The sequence below is a fragment of the Micropterus dolomieu genome, linkage group LG23 (assembly GCF_021292245.1).
Source record: "Micropterus dolomieu isolate WLL.071019.BEF.003 ecotype Adirondacks linkage group LG23, ASM2129224v1, whole genome shotgun sequence".
In the NCBI taxonomy this organism is placed as follows: Eukaryota; Metazoa; Chordata; class Actinopteri; order Centrarchiformes; family Centrarchidae; genus Micropterus; species Micropterus dolomieu.
The window spans coordinates 18,183,640-18,192,387 of record NC_060172.1 but is presented as its reverse complement, the minus strand read 5'-3'; the positions used below and the strand labels follow the sequence as shown (position 1 = coordinate 18,192,387).

Below are 8,748 nucleotides of genomic sequence, written 5' to 3'. Positions count from 1 at the left end.
ACAGAAACCTGGGATTGTGTTTATGTGTAGTAATGAGTTCAGAAAAATAGTGTGTTCTCGCATCCTTAACCATGTTATTGTAGTTAATTAATAAATCCTTCAGACTGAGGTAATGGACTTGGAGACTGGATTTTTTCCATCTGCGCTCTGCTTTCCTGCATTCCCTTTTTAGGCTGCGAATGCTGTCATTTATCCAGGGTTGCTTACTAGCTTTAGACGTAGGCCTAACCTTTAGAGGAGCAGTAATATTTAGTGACGACAAGCAGATATGATTGAAGTGATCGACGAGATTGTTGGTGTTGGAATCAGACAGGTGTTGGCTGATATCCTTATCGAGTAAACGGACCAATAGTTCGAGCTGATCATCTGGCTCTCTGTATATAGCCTACACCTCCTGCAAACGAATTAATCACAACATGGGAACAAATAGCATTTCAAGTGCTCAAAGTGGCTAAATGTGGCCTCAGTGTATTTATATTGTTTTATCTATGGCCACTCAGGGGCTGCATATAAGGTATTTCAAATCAAAATCTGTACCTGCTGCTCTCTGGATGTTAACATGGCAGGGGCTGTGTTTTGTTCATTTGTAGGCGGGTTGGAAGCGTGAGGCAGTGTCTGGTTGACCGGGGTGGGTGGAGCTTCAGAGCTGCACCTGACCATGTATAGGAAACACCTAGAGAACTGAGAGAGGCACACACAAAGAGAGGAGGTGGAGGCAGCTAAATAAATATGATACAGGAACTAGTGATGGCAAGCTCGAGTCTTTTGACAGACTCGTTCATTCAAATCTCTTTCATTAAAATGAACTAATCTTTTTTTGAGTAATTTCGTTAATTTGAAACTAGGCTGGTTATTGTGGCGCTGCAGCCCTCTAGTGGGCAATTAAAAAACAGTGCCGTTCTCAAACACAGAAGGCTGCCTGGCTTGCTTTATTTGACGTATTTAAGTATAATGCACAAATTCACCTCTTGATTACTGTATATCATCATATAAAACCTCCTGGATCCACAACCAAATTCAAACCATGTAAAAACCACAGAAATATGTTGTCAATATGTAATCACCAGTACTCTGGCTAAATCCTTCCATTTTCACAATCTTTCCAGAGTATACAACCAGACCAGCTATATAAAGGCTTATGTATATAATTACTATCATTATCTCTAAAGTGCTCATTCATACAGTAGCCTAACGTCCCTATCCATGAGTAAAATATTAATATCAGATTTGCAGTAAATATACTTAAGTAATAAGCTTGATACACTATATGAATAAACACACTCTTATTAAAATTCAGCCAATTTAATAATAATCTGGATCAAGCCACCAAGTTGTTAAAGAACTCCAGCACAGACAGAGGAACAAAGAAATATCAACACATTATATAAATGCAGCAGTTTGGCAGTTCTGGACGCAGAATGGGCCACATCAGGTCCTGATTCTGCAGACAGAGAAACACACATGAGCGCATCGCTCTCAAACACTGCAGGTTGTTCACCAGTCAGAGCTGTGAAACAACAGCACGGCTCTGTTGGTAAATAAAAAGGACAAGTTATGTTGCGTACTCTGGCGGACCGGATCAGCTGTTATCTGTTTACAGGGCTAACGCTAACGTTGCTACGTGGCTGTGTAATATTGACCGGGTCTGTTTATTTTGGAGAGGAGACGACCTCTGAGGTAATTTGGCTCCAGGTAGAACCCTGTCAGGGCTCTGAAGTGGACCCACAACAACTCTCATCAGCTGTTAGCTGTAATGTTAAACACTAGCAAACTAAAGTTACTGCGGCTGTGTTAAAACTATAACTTAGCACAACATCACTGCGCTGTAATAATGTTATGCTTTATAAAATGTTACATGATTAACAAAATAGATATATAATATCAGTCCAGTGACTGTTACCTGACAACCGACCTGCCTCTCATTCTCCGGCGCTGGCAGCCTCTGAGCCTGCCGAGTGAATGAAAGACTGAGGAGGACCCATGTGAGCGGTGAACGAGTCGTTCATTCCTGCTCCACAGTAGCTGTCACGTGACAAATGAACGACTCAGACCTAGAGACCTGCAGTTGAGAGTCGTGACCTAATCAGTTCTGTTTCCTGTGCTGCCTGCTTACCACAGCCCTGTAGCCGAGCTGTCACGTGATAAATGAACGACACAAACAGACCCACAGTTGAGAGTCGCGAACTAATCAGTTCTGTTTCCTGTGCTGACGGAGCCCATGCAGCTGCCGTGTGACGAGTGAACGTAAGAGTCCAAGATCCTTCACGCATGCGTGAAAATGAACGAATCACTCTCTGAGATAACCCCTTCCTCCCGAGTCATATACACGATTAGGTCTTATGAACGAAACGTTCTTTGAACGACACAACACTAACAGGAACACGAGCACATTCAGAGCTGCACTGGCTTGTTAACTGTCTGAACAAGAACATTTCCATTCTGACATTATCACACTAGTTATGGGCTAATAACTAAGGTAGGGATCTCCGCACACATCTTCTGTAATTCAAATCGGTGTGGTGCTGTGTCCAGTGATTGAAAATTATGTCGGAGGGATAAATACTGTATGTCACTTGGCTGCTAAGTGATTTGAACAAATCAAACGTCTGTAGAAAATAAAAAGAACATTTCATAAATTACACAACCATTGCAGAATGTTTATAATTTTTTGGGGATAGGAAGCTGTTTTCCCAAAACAATAAAACATTTATTAATGCTTTCAAGGAGGGCTTCACAACTTCTCAAGTCTGTTTTAAAGGTTCAGTGTGTAATATTAAGGAGGATCTATTGACAGAAATGCACAATGATATACATATGTTTTCAGTGGTGTATAAAGACCTTACATAATGAACAGTTATGTTTTTTATAACTTAGAATGAGCAATTTCTATCTACAAATGTCCACGGTTCTTCTTACATGGAAGTCACCATGTTGCGCTGCCATGTTTCTACAGTAGCCCAAAAGGACAAACTGCTCTACAAAGAGAGTTTTTTTCACTATGCTGAATACGTATGAAGAAGAAGATGTAGTAGTAGCTGTAGCTATCTGGTTTATTAGAAGTAAGAAGTGAAATTTGGATAAATAGAGGATCGCACTTTTATCACATTATTTAGCAGAAGAGCCAACAGAGCATGTCAGCCACTGTAGCTTCTCCTAAGTGCTTGGAAAGAGATGGATGAGCAGTGACTGAGCCATTGGTTGCAATTTGCAACCCTCGCCACTAGATGCCACTAAATCTCACACACTGAACCTTTAAAACAATACTCACATGCATTGAAAGAGTTGCTGGTCGTTTTGTAATCATTTCTCCTGTCCATACTGGCTGTAAAGACGGGGGACAACAGCTACAGTCCTCGTTGGAGCAACTCTTTCAATGTAATATATGGGCATGTGACTATTAAAGGGGAACTCTGATGACTGTGTAAGAACTGCTGTTACCTGGTTGTTGAGCAGCACGTAGATAACAGGGTTGAGGACGGTGCTTGAGGGAGGGGATTAAATTGAAGGCAGGCGGCACAACTCCAGGCCGTCCAAAGGAGGAGAGCAATGCCACAACACCATATGGCATCCAACACAATAGGTAGCCTGTCACCATGGAGAGCACCATTAAAAGGACACGGCCTTCCCTCCGCTCAGCTGAGGACCGGTTGAGCCTGGTGACCTGGACGCACACACAGACACACACAATGCTGGAGGAAGTTCTGAATGGTGGAGCTATAGGTGTCACCCATTACACAGAGGTCAAAGGTCATTCTGCATGCTCACCTGTCTCGCCACCGCTCGTACAGCCAGCAGGATCCTCCCGTAGCAGAAGAACATGAGCAGCAGCGGAAGGAGCAGGCAGAAGATGAACAAACAGCTGATGTAGGAGCGAGCTGTGAGTGAGCGTTGGTGCCACTGGACGGAGCAGGTGGTACCGGGGCCCTCCGGCCGTAGCTGCTCAATAACACACAACGTATGCTCTGATTGCATTTTCAACATTATTGAAGTGTTCAGATTCTACTCATTTTCAGGTTCATAATTGGATTTAGGGGTTGTACCAGAATATGTTTACATGTCATGCTGCACATTGCTGCAGCCCCTCTTTTCACCCATGCTTCGTCTTAGCTACCGAGTGAAGCATCTCACTTTAATTTGATCTTTGTTGGGAGTTGCACATGCGCAGTATCTAGTTAAGGACTACTAGACAATCAGAAACAGATTAGGGCAGGTCCTTAGAAGCCGGTAACCATGGGCAAGTTCAGTGCCGACAAATTGTAGCAAACCGTTTTATTCAATGGAAACCGTGGTTCCTTGAACACCCTGTTGTGTACGCAAGCGCAATGTATTTTCCTGCCTTTTTAAAACGGTTGTGTTTACTAACTTATCGCAGCTGATTGGGTAACACCTGTGACAAGCCCACCAAACGGGAGAATACATACCTTGAAGCCCATTGCAGAATGTTACACAGCGTTTCAAGTCGTTCAATCCCCAAACGTTGCAAAACGTTTTGAGATTGAACTTGCCCTAGGGCTTCGTTTCAGTTGTACATGTTACCGAACCAGCTTCGCAAACTAAACTGGAGCTTCAGAGTTTCAGAGTGGTAAGTGGTTATTAATTTGTAACAAATTTATCTTTCATATTTTATTTTTTAATTGTGCACTGTCTTTACATCACAGTAACTTTATGCCGATTGACTAACATTTGATAGGGAGGGGGAGGGGAGGCAACAGGCGTTGTCTTGTCACCATGTGTGCTGCAGCTCAGTGTGTTTTTGAGGGCATACCTAACTAGCTGGTAGGCGAGCATTATGACGTGTGTTACAAAGTGACATAACAGATAGGTTACGGAAGAAAAGGCTGGACTACAATCATGCTGTTTTCAGGTAGTTCAGGAGCAGTGTTGTCTGATTTGTAGATGGTAACTCCCTTTGAGGTGGACTTAGGGCCTTTTCACTTTGCAAACCTATTACATGCACAAAAAAGATATATAAAAGGGAAAAAGCATAATATGACCTTAACAGACTTAAAGTTCTGTGTCAGGATGGGTTTAATACCAAATGGTATATGGACTTATTATCGTTTATTCGTTATTCACATTTATGCTTTTGTGTTATGTAAGCCACAGGAAAGGAAGGCCCAGATCTCTCCAACATGCTGTTTTGTGTGTACACTGTAATATAACTAAGTTAGGTGGTTGTCAAAATCAGGCAATGGAAAATAACCACAAATGAGTATTGGATGATTTTAATACCTAGAAGTTTGCCATTGATCCACAGCAGCTGATCTTGTGAAATGATTAATCAAATAAAGAATAATATAATAAATAAATAGCCCAACATTTTCCTGTGTATATGTTTTTAAAAAGTTAATTCTCATCACTGATTATCATTTGCATCATTGCCTGTAAAACAAATAACTTAATAACTCACAGTAACACATTGTGATGTGACTGTTTGTCATTTTGTAGTAATAATTATGAAATCACAGATGACCAAAACTTTGTGGCTCTATTTTCTTTTAAAGCACTCCCTTATTAAGTTTTTATAATGTGAATAAACTAGCAAAATGTTTCCCTCTCAGTTTTAGCATCATCAGACTGAATAAATAAATGAATGAATGATCTAGTGAGTGAGGTGGTGGATTAATATTTGAGGCAGCACAGACCTGCTCCAGCCCAGCAGCGGAGGCAGAGTCCAGACCAGCGAGTAGAGCCAGGAGGCGGCCACAACGAGCCTGGCCCTGCGGTACTGAGAGGAGTTCGGCTGGGTAATGTGGAGCACCGCAGAGTACCGCTCAAAGGACAGCAGAGAGAGAGACACCAGAGATACTGTACCTGACAGAAAGAGGCGTCAAAACAGAGTAAAGAACAGCAGTAAATGATCCAACAGAGTCAATCATCTCTCCAATTATTACAGTTTTTTGACGAAAGTCATAGAAAGTTTACTTGCACTCCATTTTAGAAGGAAATAATTTACTTTTTATTCATTTATCTGACAGCTGTAGTTACAATTTAGTTTGCAGTTTAAGTGTTTACATCTAAAACATGACCAACCTCTACAATCTCATGCATTGTTACAGATTAAACTACCTAACAGTTCCACCTCAATAGCTGTAACATGAAAAGTTAATCCAGTAATATAAAAACACAAAATTTACTTAATAAACTTTTAGTTCTGATACTGTTTCTGTAGCCTACTTGAGTAAAATATAAAATAGTAGTAAAATATTGTTGTATTGCTACTTTTACTAAGTAGGGTACTAAGTTAGGCTACTAAAGTAGCCTAAAGAATCTCAGTAGCCCCCATACATCTTCTACTACCAGAAGTCCTAGAGTAACCTAAATGTGACACTGCCCAAATGTATAGGCTCTAAACACACTGCAGAGACCAAGATGAAAATGCAACAGATAATGCCATCTAATAGAAACTCAATTTAATCTGCATCTAAAGTATGATCTGCATCATTTATACAGATTCCTGCCCTTCTACAACTGAACTCAAATAGGGCCTGTAACGATTGTACAGAGTGCCAAGTCCCATAGGGTTATATTTTTTATCCTGTGCGCACAAGATTAAAAAAAATCATCTTATGGGACTGCAGGGGCTCCATAGTTTTTATGTCATGCAGGAGTTTCCAATATTCCCAATCACTCACCGAAAAGCGCGTTTGAGAAACCGTAGCACCGGCACCCGTAGGAGCCCGTCAGTCACCTGCCGCGCACGGTGGCCGCGAAGCTTAGGGGCTTCCCGAAGATGCAGACGAGCATGTGGCTGGCGCTGATGTTGACGAGCAGCAGGTTCACCGGAGTCTGCAGCCCGGGGAAGCGCGAGAACACCAGGAGTACCAGGAAGTTACCGAGGAAGCCCAGGACCAGGATGAACCCGAGGACGACGGCCGCCGTGATGTGACTAGCCCGGCTCAGCGTGTCTGGGTCGGACACGGAGCTGTGACCGTTGCTGATGTTATGTTGCAGGACCACCATGCCCACCTGGTTATATACAGTCTATAGTTATCCCTCACTTAAAGCAGAGACAGAAGGTGCATCATCAAACAAAGACAACGTGATGGGTTGAAATTTATGTTCTTTAAATTTACTTTGTGGGAGTTTTCACAGGCTGATACACACCAGATATAAATGGCCACAAGATGTTTAAAAAATCTGGAGGAGTGGGTGAAGAGAGAAAGTCATCTGTCCCACCATCATATCTTCTTTAAACATGCCTGCCCCAATTGTGTTCACATATCAGAAAGGCAATTTATCTATATGATTATTAATTTAAAAGTAACATTGTTTTAACAGAAGAACTAAAAGACAAACCTAAAAGACCTCAATGAAAAATGAAACACTTGCACAAAGATATAATACTCAAAGGAAGAAGAACAGGAAGAAGTCTGACTTAATTGTAATCAATTAATTATGGTTTACACAATTAAAGGCAATAGAAATAGCCTATAGCTAGTAAGATTGCTGTTTTTTTTGTTTATTTCTTTGCTTTACTGCCATGTGAAATACTATCGACCAGTGTAATACTCAGCAAAGAAACATACACATAATAACAATATAGTTCCAATAGAATGTAAAAAAAAAAAAACATGTATTTATTCTGTTCTGTTATTCTGCTTTATTTTAGACCAGACTGGGGACCTGAATAACTGAGCCAACATATCAATAATACAGGCTGTGGTGGACTCAGAGGACGAGCCAAGAACAGAACTCAGCCTGGTAGCATTAACTGATGAGATGCTGGAGACACGAGACCAATCACAACAATCACACATCTACATGTAGAGCCGACCAGGGCTCCACAAGTAAGTTTTAATTTTGGAAACATGACTGAATTCTGCAAATGGTATTTAAATCGTCATAGTGACATTAAAAATTTTCCATTAATCGTAGTTCTGTCGGCTGCTCTTTACAGCAGAACTGTACCTGTTACTCTGTATAGGAAAACATGGGATACAATAACTGCCTTTAAATACATTTGTCCAGAAAAACAACAATCCTGTAGATATACAGTACAGCTGCTGTTTATAAGAGCATGTTTACCAACCAATAGAGACAGAAATAGAATTACAGTGCTGTCTAGTGGTGAGTCACAACCATAATTGTGTATAGCTATGTGTATTTTAATGTAGGTCCACACGTAGAATAAAAACAATATTTTTGGATTGTTAGAAAAACAAAATTACAGGACTTTTGTGTCAGATGTGTGCACTACTTGAGTGTTTTCCAGTGTGGACACTATTCAAATAAACAGAGGTCTGTGTTTAGATAAATCTCTAAAACTTAACCCGAGATCTGAGTCAAATACATATTTATGCAAGCCCACTATACTCCATGGGCTGAAGAAATACTTAGTTTTTATTACTGGAGGGCAGTATTTCCAGCTGTATGAAATGAATCAGCTGCAGTATAACATACAAACTCTGCAATCACTTCAATTTACAGAAATATCTAAAACCTGCTATCACGACCAAGATATCACATTTAATTGTGTTTATTTAAAAGATCAGGTGACATGACATGGGGTATGGGTAATAGGGAGAAACCGGTGAGAGGGTTAGGAAAGGAGGGAGGAAACCTGATGGGGGGTGGTGGGGGGGTAAGAGGGTAGGAAAGGTAGGGTTGTTGGGTAGTAGGGGTTAAATGGAGAAAGGGGTAGGGGGGATTAGGAAGGGAGAAAGAATGGGAGGTAAGAGGGTAGGAGAGGTAGGGTTGTTGGGGAGTAGGGGTGAGAGGGAGAAAGGGGTGAGGGGGTTAGGAAAG

At 41.3% G+C, this 8,748-nt stretch overlaps 1 pseudogene; it reads right to left on the bottom strand.

Annotated features, from left to right (window-relative positions):
- Positions 1–320: 320 nt before the first annotated feature.
- On the bottom strand, positions 321–6,963 carry LOC123963019 (annotated as a pseudogene).
- Positions 6,964–8,748: the final 1,785 nt, after the last annotated feature.